The sequence below is a fragment of the Zalophus californianus genome, chromosome 17 (genome assembly GCF_009762305.2).
Source record: "Zalophus californianus isolate mZalCal1 chromosome 17, mZalCal1.pri.v2, whole genome shotgun sequence".
Taxonomy (NCBI): domain Eukaryota; kingdom Metazoa; phylum Chordata; class Mammalia; order Carnivora; family Otariidae; genus Zalophus; species Zalophus californianus.
Window position 1 is genome coordinate 19,708,934 of NC_045611.1, and position 16,053 is coordinate 19,724,986.

Sequence of the window (16,053 nt, forward strand, 5' to 3'; positions counted from 1 at the left end):
TAATCAGTACACTTCATGCCCTGACCAACGGTCCAGTATTTTTGCAAAATAGCTCGGGCCAGTTAAATGTTCTGGAACGAACCCTCACAGCCAATAGTGAGGTCAGAGTGTTGTCCCCTAACTGCCTCCCTACCAGGTCACCTCTTGGCTGGCTATGTCCTTCGACTAGAGATTGATCCTCCTAAGAAAGGTGATTGTCCTTGGTACCTCTCTCTTTCTTTCTCTCTGATTTCTAATAACTACCCCTCCGCTCTCAGCCTTTTGGTCCTAGCGGTGGTGAAATTCTGCTAACAAGACTCTACTTATTGTCCTCTCACTTTAGTGCCCTTTACCCACGGCTTGGTTCATAGCCCATTCAGCAATACACTCTCCTGAGTCACTCTGTTTTCAGCAAAGCTGTCATCATCAAGACAGTATGGTACTTGCACAAAAACAGACTCATAGATCAATGGAACAGAAGAGAGAACCTAGAAATGGACCCTCAACTCTATGGTCAACTAATCTTCGACAAAGCAGGAAAGAATGTCCAGTGGAAAAAAGACAGTCTCTTCAACAAACGGTGTTGGGAAAATTGGACAGCCCCATGCAGAAGAATGACACTGGACCATTTCCTTACACCATATACAAAAATAGACTCAAAATGGATGAAAGACCTAAATGTGAGATAGGAATCCATCAAAATCCTAGAGGGGAACACAGGCAGCATGCAGTCTCTTTCTTGTTGGGATCTGGATTGATTCAGAGAGGGGTGGATCAATTCCAAAAATAGAAAAACAGCTTTCCAAGGGTTGGGTCTTAAAGTGGGATAGGAGTAGGGGTAGAGTAAGGTCAATGGTGTGTCAGCACTTGTCTCTGGAGTTTAAACTATAGTATCCCACTTAACTTGCCCAATAGCCTCACAGGCAGGAGTGCTCCAGAGGAGGACCACAGGCTTGGGCAGGTCCTCTGAGGGCATGCATTCTGCATGCATTCTGCTGGGCAGACAAGGGACTCTTCTTCCGCTCAGCCCACGAACAATATCTCTGAACCATTCATTAACCAGTGTTGCCCCTCCCCCCATCAAAGACCTAAATCAAAGCCCAAACTGGAGATGGGGGGGCAGGGCAGGAAGAACTACTGAACCAGGGAGATGCCTTAGAGACCCCAGGGGTCTCTGTCTAAGGAGTGACCTTATCTTGCAAGTTCTGTATCTTGCAAGCCGAGGTCGTCTTGTTGAGAAGCAGTGCAGCAATGTGGGTCTGCATCTCATGCCCCAGAAATGTTTCTTAAGAAGTGTTGCGACCTTTCATGGCTCTGGACTCCTTAGCTATCAGGTAGGATAATAATAGCATCTGCTTCAGAGGGTTGAGATGAGAATAAGGTAAGACATCTGGCACAGTCGGATGCATATCTGACATTCAACAAATACTGGTTATTGTTGACGAGCAAGAGGCAGCAGGTGTGGTTGTTAAGGCAGCTGAGAGAGAAGGGAGAGCAGTAAGAATTTATTCCATGGGAAGTCTTAGAACAGAGTGTGACCAAGTGCCAGAGTTGGAAGGACATTTAATGGATCCTTTACTCTCAATCTCCCCATTCTCAAAGAGAGAAAGGAGGCCAGCATGAAGAGGAGGCTTTTTGAAGGTCATCCACATCCCGGTAGGACCGGGACTTGAACTTGATCCTCCTGCTTTTCTGCCTTTGGCCTTTTTCTTCAGAGCCTCCCAGGGAAATACTTCCACTGATTTCCTCCCCTGAAGGGTCATGATGCCTCTGACTTGTTAATGTCATTGTGAGAGATATGTAAGGAAATAATGTCCATAAATCTTGGCGAATTCATTCTTGGAAGGGCAAGAACAATAGTTGGTTTTTGCACTGGTTTAGAAACATACCCAGTGTCATGTAACTTAGAGGAGGCGGAAGAGGGGAGGCAGGATTAATTAAGACACTGCCTCTCCTGACCTTCAAGTTTATGTTCTCTCCTCTATATCACACTCCTTCAGCTGTTTCTTAGTTGAAATTCAGAACTGGGGCTTCAAATAGAGCCACTGGCTTCACATACTCTTACTTCCTTGCTCCAAGAAGCCCTATCTTTGTGGTGAACTCATACAGTGTTGGTTGTTAAAAAATGCCAAGGGACAAGAAAATAGAGTCTGAAATGTTTCATCTGGAAAAACAAACTTACACACAGACAAACAAGGGGACAATTAGTTTTTTGTTTGGGCTGAAACCAGTGGGATATTTGTCATGTAAGTGAAAGTCTGTAGAATTTAATAGGATTATTGTAGGGTGAGGAGGTCCATTTAGAGAGGGATAAAAAATAGAGGAGCAAAACATGCCTATATTCATTTTTATGGATACTAAAAAAAAAAAAAAAATCTAACCTAAGAATACCCACCTGATGGTTGAAATAATACCACTACCGCCAGTGGTGATTGTAATGTTAACAAAATACCATTAGCTCTGAACCAGATCTTATTTTAAACACTCTGCATTTGTGATCTCATTTAATCCTTGCAGGCTACAAGGCACATGTTGTTATTTCTGCTTTGGTGGCTAAAGATACTGGGGCCAAGGGCAGCTGTATAACTTAAGGGTAGGGGTGGAATTTGAGCTTGATTCCAGGTTCTTCATCCCCAGTTCAGTCTCATAAAATGCCTGGGGAGCACAGGTAGGATCCATAAACCCAGCTGATATATAAGGAGTAATGTTGCTGGTGTCGAGCCCTGAGTAGGGCAGCGGTGTCAGTCAAAGCCTGTGGATTAACCCATGGTCTAAAATCAAACATGTCTATAAGACAGGACAGATGGGAACATGGGACATGCCTACCCAAAGTAATTCTAATGGAAAGAGGTTCTCTGTTGCCTTTAAGGTTGGAGTTAATGCCTTCTGATCCGTGGCTTCCCTCATCCAGCATCTGCGGGGGCAACTTTTCTAATTCTTTCCCCTGCCCCAGATGCCCAGTAGGAATTGATCCTCAATACAGTCTTGCTGATCTGTTGGCCGACTGATTGATTAATTGATATATTGCAGCTCTATGGTTTGGGGCTTCCATCTCTAGCTGGGAATAGATTTTCATCTTCACAGGTTAAAAACAAAAGCTATCAAACCCCTTACAAGAGATGGTGATGAGACACAATCAATATTATTAAATAGTAACTGACAATTTATCATCTCTCAACAGCTCAAGGCCCAATTTTTTGTGTATTCTTGCCAGGATCTCAGTGTCTTTTTCAATATCTAATTTATTTGGAGTTTTATTGAGGGAGGAGCATCTTCTGCAATTCTTGTCTCCTATTTGCAAAGAGTAGTTATGCAGCAAAAATCATCGGGAAGAACTTGGTGGCCATCCAGGGTTTAGTCCATGTCAAGGGGCCACATACCTGCTTTCTTGGAACCTCATGCCATGATGATTTTCTCTAGAACCTAACATTTTATGGTCCTATTTTTTTTTTCCTGACCAAACATTCCTTTGTTTCTGTGTTGTCACCTTGATTTTAAAGTTTTTCTTTCCACCCCCGCTAAGTATTGAAATGTTGCTTAGTGAAACTTACTTATCATTTAATGCATTTCACAAACTAATTAAACCTTGCAGCGGCACATGTAAATTGGACCCTCTGGCCAAGGGAAATGCTCACGTCTTTTGGGTTAGTCAGGAGTTTGCCTTGTTCATCACAGCTGTTTCTTAGTTGAAAGACCTGAAAGGTCTCCAGGAAGAGGGCCCCTGGGCACAGAGGTGGGCACACGGGATTGGCTGGGCCCATCCTACTCCGTATTACCTGGCCACAGTGATTGGTTCTGAGAAAGGGGGCGGGGCCACAGAATTCAAGCGTGGCCTATCAGAATCAACCTTGGGCTTAGTGTGAAGGCTCTGAGAGAGGTTTTATTCTCACCAGGTTTGCCAATCTGGAAGATGAGAACAAGTGTCCTGGTGCTCGCCTTTCCAGTCACATGGGGCGAGTGTGCTTAAGTACTAAGAAGGGGAAGGCTGAGTTTATAGATGGAACGAGAGCCATGACTGCGATGAACTTCCTCATTTATGTAACTCAGCGAATTCCTTCTGCCCTCTAAGCTAGTTTCAGTTGTGTTTCTGCAACTTCTGATCTAGAGCCTTGACCAATATAGGTCGATTGGTTTATTTTCTCCATTCCTCCAGAGACTCGAGACTCACACAAATGGTAACTGGAGAAGCAGGTCTGCCTGTCTGAGAAGCGACGGAGTTGGTTTTACTCAGTACCACATCACTGCCCACTCCCTTTTATCATCAAGGCTCAGAGCTGGTTCCAAATAATCAGTCATCTCCCTTGCCCTCCCAAGGTGAGTAGGAGACCTTCCTTTGTTTACCCGTGGATTTACTTCAAATGAATACTTGTTTATTTTCTAATGTTTCCTAAATATGAAATTATTGCACATACATCTTAGAAGTTACAGAGAAGGACAAAGAAGGCAATAAATTTATCCCTACTCTTGCCACCTCACCTTGCCACACCTAAAATGGTGTGCTATTTTCTCTTTAAATAGGAAACCTAAATGTTCAGTGAAGTCATTTCCTTAATGAATAAATAAACCCATAAAATGAGCTCAAACCACTATTCCATGGCTTCTAGAAAGTCCAGTGTTCTGGACTTGAGTCCAAGCTCTTCCCTATTACCAGATCTGTGATTTTGGGCAAGTTACCTAAGCTCCTTGAGCCATTTTCTCATATGTCCACTGGAGTAAATAATCCCCTTCTAGTTTGATGGGTTTATGGAAGAACTGAATGGGAAAAAAAATCAACAAGTATTTTGTTGAAAACTATGAAGTGTGGTGCAAAGAACATAAATCATGCCTTTTATAAAATATTTTCTTTCTAGTCACAAAAAACTTTTATCAAAAGTTTTTGTGTGAAATCCCGGTCCCCAAAATAGATGAAGAGGGGCTTTGGTTAATGCAGAGCCACCTCCAACCCCAAGTGGCCTATGACATGCCTTCAGGTAAGCCCCCCCCCGCGCGCAGAATGCTACTTAAAGACTCTGGTCTATTATTAGATAATTTCCAAAGCACTTTCATCTGAGAAACTGAAGAAAAAATGGCCGAGGAAACTTTACAGGGCTGGAAATGGAGAGGGGGTAGGCTAATGGCAAAAAACCCCCAAAACTCCTCATATTCTCCCCCCCCCCCGTGAATACTAAGTTAACTGAGAACTCTGCCCAGTGCCTGTTTTAAGAAGATGCTGCTGATGAGGATTAAGTTCTCATTCTGGAGTTTTCTTGGCCACTGCTGAGTGCAATGAAATTCTTCTCATGACATACCCCCCACTTTATCTAACTGCATAGCTGGAAGGGGTGGGACAAAGCCAATACTGAGATCACCCACCCGATCCACACAGACGCCCAGAGGCACTCCGTTTGGCTCTGGGAGTCATCCAAATATATTTGGTAAACACTTGTTCTCTGCCAGGTCCTGTGCTAGATGCTGAGGATACAGTGGTGGGCACACCAAGCCATAACTATCCTGTTCTCTGAGGACTTACTACCTGGAGTGTTAGACATAAGTGCTACAGTCCTAAAAGTTAGCGTAAAATTTCAATTGTTGTATGTGCTAGATGAACCCAGTTCTGGGAGATCAGAGAAAATAGGATGAGGACATGACATTTAAGTTATGTGAAATTAACAAGCATCCCAGCCAAGGGAGAAGGTTGTGCAAAGGCCCTGTGATGGTCAGGGAATTAGTACCCTCCAAGAACTGAAAGAAGGCCAGTGTGTGGGTACAAGATAAACCTGGGAAGAGAGGCAAGGACCAGGACACGCACATTTATGGGGGGCCATGCCGGTGACGTTGCTTCTTATCCTAGGAGCCATGGGAAGCCAGAGGCTCTGGTACCTGCTCACAGATTGAGAGATGACAGGAGACTGTCTCAGAGAAGGGGCTGTGGAGATGGGCCAAAGTAGACACATTTGGGAATTATTTGGGCAGCAAAATAAAGGCACTTTGGTAGCATGTATGTTAGAGTAGGGTGTATTAGTTTCCTATTGTGGCTATAACATACATCAGAAGCTTATGGCTTAAAACAAGAGCAGTTTATTCTCTTATAGTCCTGGTGGCCAGGAGTCAGAAACGAGGGCTAAAAATCAGTCTTGGGATGCCTGGGTGGCTCAGTCATTAAGCGTCTGCCTTTGGCTCAGGTCATGATCCCAGGGTCTTGGGATTGAGCCCCATATTGGGGAATCCCTGCTCAGCGGGAAGCCTGCTTCTCCCTCTCCCACTCCCCCCGCTTGTGTTTCCTCTCTTGCTCTCTCTCTCTCTCTCTGTCAAATAAATAAATAAAATATTAAAAAAAAATCAAAGTCTTGGCAGGGCTGGTTTTTCCTTGAGGCCCCAGGGGAGAATCTGTTCCTTGCCTCTTCCATGTTTCTAGAAGCTGCTGGTATTCGTTGGCTTGTGGCTGCATCCTTTCACTCTCTGCTCCCCATTCTTTTACTACCCTCTGCATCCCTCTCATAAGGACCCTTGTGATTACATTTAGGGCCCAGCCTGTTAATCCAGGATAATCTCTCCACTTTGAGGCTTACGATATTTCAGTTTCCTTAATTTAATCACATCTTCAGTGTCCCTTTTTTTGCCGATAAGGTTCCAGGGAAAAGGACCTGGACATCTTTGGGGGCCATCATTCAAGACATCACATAGGCAAGGAGAAAAAGAGATCACGCATGATACTTGGGGTTCTGTGCTGCCAGTTGGATAGATAGCTCTGAGATGGAGTCCGGGTCACAAGATGAACTCGGTTTTGGCCATACTGAGTTTGAGGTGCTTTTGAGACATCCAAGAGCAGTCGTCCATCAGGTCGTTTGGAAATACAGATCTGGAGTCCAGAAGAAAGGTCCGGGCTGGAGATACAAACATGAGAATCACCACAGTGGGGTGCTCAGTAATGCTGTTGGGAGGATGAGGTTGTCCAGGGAAAGAATGTAAGAACGCTTGGGGAATGATAATGTCATGGCGATTTTCAGAGAGGATCCAAAGAGGCAGGAGGAAAACAAGTACATTTCTGGCTCAGAAGCCAAGAGGGGGATGCTTTCAAGGAGAAGGGAGTGATCACCTCTGTCCACAATGCCTGAGAGCTCAAGGAAATAGAGGATTGAAATGTCCATGAAATTCATCCCATGAACTCCTGAGGCAGAGTGACGGGAGCGCAAGGTGCGTTAGGTTGGAGCAGGTGGAGGGTGAATGGATGGGAAGAAAACAGAACAAGTAGAATTCTATATTCATGCACATTCTGCTACTATGTATTATATATTCATATTCATCTTTTAGATCACCCTTCAACCATTATTCTTTAGGGGAGCTTTCCCTGGGTCCACTCAACCCTCACTTTTATGAATTCTCATAGCCCCAGTATTCTCTCCCCTTTGGAGCCTGATCAAAGGCTATTGAAATATATTTATTTGCATGATGATTTTATCTGAGGCATCCTCTGCTACTTCCTGTGTAAGTCACTCAGAAGTGGGGTCCTGGGGCAGTTTTTGCTCGCCGTCATATTCCCAGAACATAATCTGAAGCTGGCACATAGTAGGTCCACTACTGATTTTACTGAATAGGAAGATGATCAAATGAATGTTGTAGTGTCAGTTTCAGAAGAGGAAGCATTTTTTATTTCTAGAAAGAGGCTGGCTATAATGAAAAGTGCACAGACATCTAGAACCATCTGTGTTCTAGTTATGTGGCTTTGGCAAAATCAGATTCGCTGACCTTTAGAGCCTCTTTTTTCATGTCAGTATAATGGGATGATTCCTCCCATGTAGATATACCATCTTCCGAGCTGAGTCTGATATGCATTTTGCTTCCACAGCATCCTGCCTTGTCAAGAGCTGACAATCAGACATGCAAAACGAGTGATGTATATGAATATTTCAAAAGCATTACTTTGGGAAATCGGAAAGCAAAATAAATTGAGAGAGAGAGAGAGAAACACAGAGATACAGAGTACCTGGCATATCCAATGGCTATTAATAAATCTTGCTCCTTGATTGTGCTGGGTTTCATTTTGTCCTTAACATGTTGTGGTGGGGTCATTGTAGCCGTACGAGGAATGATTTCCTAATTAGGGGAGATATCCTGGTGGAAGCTTGCATCTGCTGATGTCGATGAGGGCTCAGTGTGTCTGAGGAGAAGGGTGAGGGCTGGAGGACCTGGTCCTTTTGCACAGGGGCCTCACCTCCCCCATTCCTGATGCCATTCCAGCTGGGCACCTGGCCAAGGAAAGCTAAGCATTTCTCTCCCTGTGCCCACACTTCTGAGATCACATTTAGAGATGGGATGCCTGCTGGAAATCTGGAGTAATTCTGGTTTATTAATTTGTGCCCTTGTAATTAAACAGTCATATTAATTAACATTTATGCCTGTGTGCCTTCCTTTTCCATGTTAGACTTGAAGCTCAGAGTAATTATTTATATGATTTCTCAATTTGTTTTGGTTCTGTTTTCCCAAGGTGATACTTTTGCAAGATTCATATATAGCACTTGTTTCGCATGTCTGATCGTCAGCTCTTGATGAGGCAAGATTGCTGTGGGAGCAAAATGTATCAGACGGCGTCTGTGTCCTGGGTGGGAGGTGATTCTGAGCACCCATTCTTTCTGATGAAATTGTAAGGAAATTTGTAATCTCCATGCACACTGCCGGTGATTCTTGCATTGTTTTATGGTGTGTGTCTGAGTGTTATTTTGTTCTGCATATCGAAACATTAGAAAAGTCTATTGGGCAGTTATTCAGCCTTGATTGACACCGTCATCACTATGAGTCATCATTTTGTCTTCCTTGTATTAGATTAAAGGATATAACCTAGGTAGCATGGGAGGAAATCGAGAGTGTTTGGGGACCCTCCTTTTTGGCAGATGTCCCCTATTCACAGTTCATGGGGATAATTCCTTCCGTGGACATTCGTGGCTCATGTCTCAGTAGCTACTGTCACTCAAGGTGAGGCAGACTCCGATCCTTGTCTCTGAAGCATTTATTGTGCCCCTGGGGAGCTAGGTCCAAAGGATTAATGGGTCAACACAAGACCCCCCTCCCCAAACACATTGGAGCAGGCAGCCAATGGAATATAGTGCTGTATTGATGAGATTCCTACCGGTTGGTGCAGATGCAGAAGACCCTTAGGTAGGGAGTCAGGAGAGGAAGGAGGACGAGCGAGAAGCAAAGGTGGAAGGGAAGAAGGAAGTGAGCATTTATGGTGTCCCGGTATGGGTGGGATACTCTGTAGACACATTCTCTTTCCAACCACAGTGACCATACAGTTTTGGCATCCAGCTCTGTCTCCCGGCCCCATTTTATAGATGTGAATACAGAGGCTCAGGGAGGACTGAGTGACTCATCCAGGCCCATCCACTAGAAGGTGTCAGCACAGGCATCAGACCCCAGGCTGTATGGTTCAGAGGCTGTGTGCCCGCTGCTCTCCCACGAAGCTGCACCCAATGCTATCTGGCATGTGCTTCGGAGAACAGGAAAGGGTTGACCAGCAGTTCACAACTGGCTGCCCAGCCACTCTCTGCCAAGCTTTCTGCTGGGGGCATGCATGTGCTCGGTGCATCGTGGGGGAAGGCATGGATTTGGAGTCCGAAGGGAGCAGTCGGAAACCTTTAAGATAATAGCAATAGCAGCTGGTACTGTGAACAGAGGCTCCAGATAAGTGCAGGATGGGTTGCTCGTGTACCCTTTGGGGCAGGTGGAACTGCCCAGGACCCTCTCTGAAGCTCCAGGAGACTTAGAGGAGACGAGAAGCGGCCTGCCCCGAAGGGAGTATAGATGGCTGTTGATCTGGCTAATATCGACTGAGAAGCCACGATGAGCGCTCATCTCTGGTGCTGGACCCACTGCCCTGCTCCAAAGAATGGGGCTTGCTTCACTGCCATGTGGTGCTGAGCCTCCCGATGAAGACATATGCGTCACTTACAGAAGCGGTGCCTCTTGACACCTCTGGCACAAACATTTCGAATTCTAATCGTGGAAATAATTTGGAAGAAGGAGATGAAGGTTATCATTTATTTAGGGGGCTTTATCAACAGAGGCCCTCACTGGCTTTAATAAATGAAATGTGTTGCACAGAACGGGGATCACTGAGGCATGAGATAGTGTGTCTGCCCATGAAGGGCTTTGAATAATTTACATCCTGGAAAGATATTTTATGACAGTGCCTATAATCTTCTTATTGGTTTAAAATCAACATTTACAGCAGACGTCTTTGAACTGATGCAGCTGATAAGCTTATCTCTTTATTATGTGACACGAATCAAGCCTGCTCAGGAGAAGGAGTTTTCATCAGAATTGATTCCTCTTTGGATCTCAATATTTTATTCTCCAAAAACAGCAATAAATAATGGGGGTCAGCTATTAATATTTCATTTTAATTAATATATTAGTAGAGAGAACTCTTTTAATTTGAAGGGGCATGGGAAGGAGGCTTTGGGGTTTTGTGAAGGTGATTTATCTCCAGGCTCCATTTCCAGTTAAACCCAACCCGCCCCAGAGAGGTGCCTGCTCTTACTGGTCTCAGCCTTCTAGCACATCCGACAGGGCTGAGGTTCTTCCAGGTGATTGCTTGAGCCTGGTCAGTCCACTCGAGGAATCCTGGGGTACCAGGTCCCTGGCGAAAGATTTAAGAGGATATTTTGCTCCCACGGTTCTGCAATGTTTAGAGCCTGCGGAGCCAAGGGCATGGAAGGAAATGGATGATGGCCCCTAGAAGTCCAAAAGGCTGTCTGTCTGTCTGTCTGTCTGTCTATCTGGGCATGTACCTCTGGTACTCCCAGAGTGCTGGTGGCTAGTACAGTTCTGAAGGCAGAGCCTGGGGGGCAGGAGAAGGGACCCAAGAGTTAGAGTCCCGCACCAGTGCTCAAACAGAACTCTGTGTTTCAGTGGGACAATGAATCCACTGCTCTGAGCCTCCCCTTCCTCACCTATGGACTGGGATGGTGGCTGCTCTTCTCCCAAGGTTACCCAGGGAGTTAAATATGGTAATTTATACAAATGATGCCTTATCACCCTAAGTGGAGATTACTCTTAATATTCTAAACTGAGAGGCCTCTGTGCCCAGGGGAGGAATCATTCCACCAGAACACAAGCAGGCACTCTAGAAACTGGAAGCTGAAACATCTCCTGGACATTTTGGGTTCTTTGTACTGCTAAACCACAAGCAAAGAAGGGGGTCGCCAAACTGACCCGAGGAAAATGATCCCAATGACCACTGTTCTCCCACAAGGGGGTACATAGGGAGGATTACATTTGAAACCTGGAGGCCTTGCAGGGACACTTTTTAATGCTCTCTTTCTCAAAGTCCTGGCTCATCCAACCATGGTAAGCCAATGAAAGCAAGGCTGCTAGGATGCAGACCTCAAAGGAACGAGGCTCATGGTTCACACCCAAGGACCACGGCCCTTCCTGGCAGCAGGTGGGGGAATGCAGGATGGGCAGTGGAAGAAGGAACTAGGATCACAAACTGGCACTTGGGATCGGAGGGCTTGGTTGATCGGAGGGCTTGGTTGAGAGGACAAAGAAATGGAGCCCGTGTGATGAGACTCCGTGTGTCCCAGGGATGGCGGACTGGGACTTCTCCCCTGGACGGTGGTGGAGTGTCCCTGGCTTTTTGTCTTAGGAGGCTGATCTTTTTGAAACATCATTTGGCCCTCTTGCCCTCTGGCTTCCTATTGGTTTGGGTCAATGGTAAGTATCCCAAGGGGATGGGAGGGGAGGGAGGGTGTGGGGAGAGGGAGCACACTTCTGTGGGTGCTTAGGGGCCGGATGCATCTGTGTGTAAGTGGATGTGGGCCCAGGGCATGGATGAAGGTTACAAAAGAGACAGGTCTGTTTGCAGATGTCTTTGAATCTATGCAGAGATTTCAATTTGGAGGACATTCAGAAACATAGCTGTTTTGGGCGTGGGGGAATGAGATTGGGAAAGTCCTCCCAAACCAAGGTCAGCCTACAAGAAAAGGTGGGTCAAGGAAGTGCTTGGCAAAGGCTGATCTGAGGAAGGGAAATTGTCTGAACTGGAGGTGGAAGGCCAGGGAGGAGGCCAGTGGAGGCAAAGAAATGGGTGCTATGCCGTGAGCCCCCATGGGATCATCCGGGGGCGTGGGCCTCTACCCGCTTGGGCCTCCCTTGTGAGATCAGGGGCTGTGTAGGCTTGAAGCCCCCTGCACTTGTCTAGGGGCTTCCTGGTGCCACTTGGCCCCTCCTGAGCTGATCCATAGTTCAGCTGCACACTGGGCTTTCGAGGTGAACGCTGTCTACAGATTTATATGAGGGATCTGGGAACAGGAGTATAAATTAGGAATTGATGCTACAGAATCACACATAATCCCACTGTCCCAAGCTGATGGACTTACAGGTCTTTTTGCTTATTCACCCAGCAAGTGTAGGCTTTTCACCTATCCGTGTGGGTCCTGGGGCAGGACAGGAGGAGGGCTGGGGCCAGAGACTGAAACAGGCTGCACTTGAGGAAGTGTTTGCCTCATGTAATTAAGGAGAGTGGTTCGCTGAGAGCTCTTTCCCCACTTCCCAATCAAAAACATTACATTAGTCATGCTGCCTTTGAAACCCTTCAACAGCCCGTGGATCGCTGGCTCCAGAATGTGTGTTGATTAGAGCTGGAGAGCACATTCCTGCCCCAGCCTGTTGACCCTGACTCTTAGAAGGACAGGCAGCTCTGTTTGCTGTGCACATCCCGAGTCAGAATGTGGGCCAAGGTAGGAACGGCCAGAGGGCATGGCTCTCAGGCACAATGCCTGGACCAATCACCTGAAACACCAATGCAGGATAAATGCCATTCTGGTCTCACTCCCATTTTTATTGAGCATCTAGTCTAGGCCTGGGCCTGCTATGCCCTGGGGATTTAGATTGAGAAGCTCCAGTCAAGCTGGGGAGAAGAGGAGGGAATCAGAGCAGTGAAGTTCCGTGTGAAACCATCCTACCACCAAAGGGTGGGAGAGACCACGTGGCGTGGGGACAATGGACTGGGGGACTCAGACAATGTCTCTTTGTTCCCCGCTGTGTCCTCAGAGCCTCTCGTTGTGCTGGGCTAAATCGATTCACCAGGTATTTGTGGAATGGATGAATGAGTTAATGAATGAATAAAGGCAGGAGGGGTCTGGAGAGGCTTCTGCAAAGGGCTGATGTATGCACTGTGTCTTGAAGTTCATGCAACCTTGGCTGGGCTTGTGGGGAGGGAGGGTGATGGTTCCAGAGAGAGGGGGCAGCATAGGGAGGGGGAAGGTGACACATTTGACAGAGAGCACCAACCTTCAGTTTTAGGTTGTCACCTTTGGGGCCTGATTCGATCAGATTTGGAACCATGTGGAGCTGTGCGTGTTTCCGAAAAGCTGCTGACTGCCTCTAAGGGAGATGCTGTTTGAGATCTCCCAAGCCCCTGGAATTTCTCACTGATGTGACAATTACGGTGACTAACCTGTTATTTCAGAAGCTTGGCGCACCTGGTGTGGGAGGAAATGGGTTGACAAGTTAGCTAAGGCACATTCAGGTCACTTGGCTCTTTTTAGCAACACTAAGAATGGGGTTCACATGCAAGAGAGCCTTTACTCTGCTAACCAGGTGGTGGTTGGCCTGGGTTCCATCCACCACCCACAGGGTAACACGGGACAAGTCACCAAACCTCTCCGTGTCAGCTTCGTCAGCTCCAAAGTGGAATAAAATCATTCACCTGCTTTACCAGAAGAATCCTGTTCAATGGTGTTTCCAGGAAGGACCCCTAAATCCAGGGAGGGTGAGCTCAGACCTCCAGGAGGCTGATGGTATCATCCACAAAATGGTTTTGAAATCTTTTTTTTTTTACCTAAAAAAATCCCTTGGTTTTGTATTCCACTGTGCAATATAATTCTGTTTGCTTTATTTTTGCATAGTTTAAGTGAGTTATAATTAGAGCTGGGACTAACTTGAGAAGAGTGAGGTACTTGCTTTGGGCCCCAAATTTAAGAAGACACCAGAAAAACTTCAGTCATCAAGATACATAACATTAAAATAAATATTTTATTTATTTTATTTTAGAGAGAGGGCACCAGCGAGCCAGGGGGAGGAGCAGAGGGAGAGAGAATCCCAAGCAGACTCCCCTCTGAGTCCTGAGCGTGGAGCCTGACTCAGGACTCGATCCCACAACCCTGAGATCATGACCTGAGCCGAAACCAAGATTGCAAAACTGGTGACCGCTTTTGGTAAATAAAGTTTTAACAGAAGCAGCTGAAGGATTAGGATGAGGCAAGTGAGGCGGGGTTATCCAAATGCAGAATTGGGCTCTACTTTTGCCTGAAATTGTGATATTTTGTTTGCGATGGGTCTTCTGGCATTACTTTTGAGTTAAAAGACATTGCATTAAAATATTAGTTCAGTATCTTGATTGCTGAGTGTTTTGGTGCCCTCTTAAATTTTGCCCCCCAACTCAAGTGCCTCACTTGCCTTACCTTAGTCCTAGCCCTGAGTGTGCTTAACCTTCTTTACATCCCTCCCCGGAAACTCAAAAGAGAAGAGACCCTCCAAGAAGATGCAGCATGTTATTCCTCTGGCTTCATGAAACCTTGGAGCACATTTCTGCATGCTCGTATGGATCTGGGCACCTTTACTGAAGAAGCCCCGAGATACATGAGGGTCTCTATACAAGGCCAGGTGCACAGGGGCTCTCAGAGGGCAGTGGGCTGGGCGGGTCTTCCTCCTGTTACAAATTCACCTGTGGCTTAAGCAATCTGGGCTCCGCTTCCCCAACAGCAAGGTGAGGGGCTGGGGACAGATAATCTTTATTTAGGCTCAATAGTCTGTGGGTCTCTGAAGGCACAGTGGGGGATAGAGACTGTAGGAGGTGCTTTTCCGAGCCAGCCCTTCCCATGAGTCACAGACTGAGAAAAGGTCAGTGTGAAAAATCGTTGGTGTTTAAAACAGTAAATGCTGAAGTGATGCTCCCTGGGTGTGAATGAGGGAGGAAATTATTCCTAGAACTCTTGAGAGAACCTCCGGCTTGTGCTGAGTGGTGAGGGAAGTGTGGAGGGCTGAGGGAGTCCATGTCCGCTCTGGGCTGGTGGGCAGGTTGTGGGCGTGCCGTGAGGTCTGACAGTGAGGTGCAGGCTAGATGGTGGGCAGAAAGTCTGCTCGGAGATCCACTTTCAGCTGATCTGGGGAGGTTTCTGGGAAAAGATAGGACTTGGAGAAGGTGCTTCAAGTGATGGTGAACAGTATGAACCCAAAGGGGAGCCTGGGCCGTCCCGGTCCCAGGAGGAGACAGACGGTGCTCTCAAATGGAACTGAGTTCAGTAAATGGAGTCTTTATAACAGCTCAGGGGGATTAAGGGGAAATCAGCAAGGGGTGGGGAAGAACTTTGGGGCTGGCAACACTGGGGAGCCATTGCCTACCACCCCAGACCTGAAGGGGAAAGGGAGGGGTAGGGCAGGGATGGGTTTGTCGGAAACTAGAGGGAGCTGTTGCTATAGAGTGGAACGAGGACAGGAGCTTCGGCTTTCAGGACCGAAGTGCAGCCATCCACAGATGCACCTGCAAGGGTGAGCCGGGGGTCCACACCCTCACCCTGCCCCCCTTCCATTGTCTGGTCTCTGGTCGGCGCCTTCTGCTGGGTGCACCTGAGAGTCGTCATTCACACAGGCCAGCATCCCAGGGCCCAGAGCAGGGAGGAAAGAAGGGCCAGAGGGCGAATGAGCAGAGCCAGCTCCCGGGGTAAGACGGGAGCAGGAATGCAGTGGAACCGTGTCTGTGCACGTGCTGGTGTGGGTAAGGGATGGGGACGAGGCTCCAGTCACTGAGCTTCCACACACCTGCTCGCCTACTCCTTGGGACACCCGGCATGGTAGCCATTATTACTTCTCCGTTTCAGGAGAGGAAACTGAGGCTGGAGAGGCTGACTGCTGGGCAGCTGGATGGCATCATTCTTGGTGGCCAGTTGCAGAGTCTGTCAGTGTTTCCAGTGGGGAGAGGGCTCTGACCCTCCCCTGGAGCCCCTACAGGATGATTCTGCCTCAGTGCTGTGGTTTCAGGGCCCTGGGTAGGAAGAAGCAGCTCACTTCCCGCAAGCCAGCCAGGTGCCACGTCTG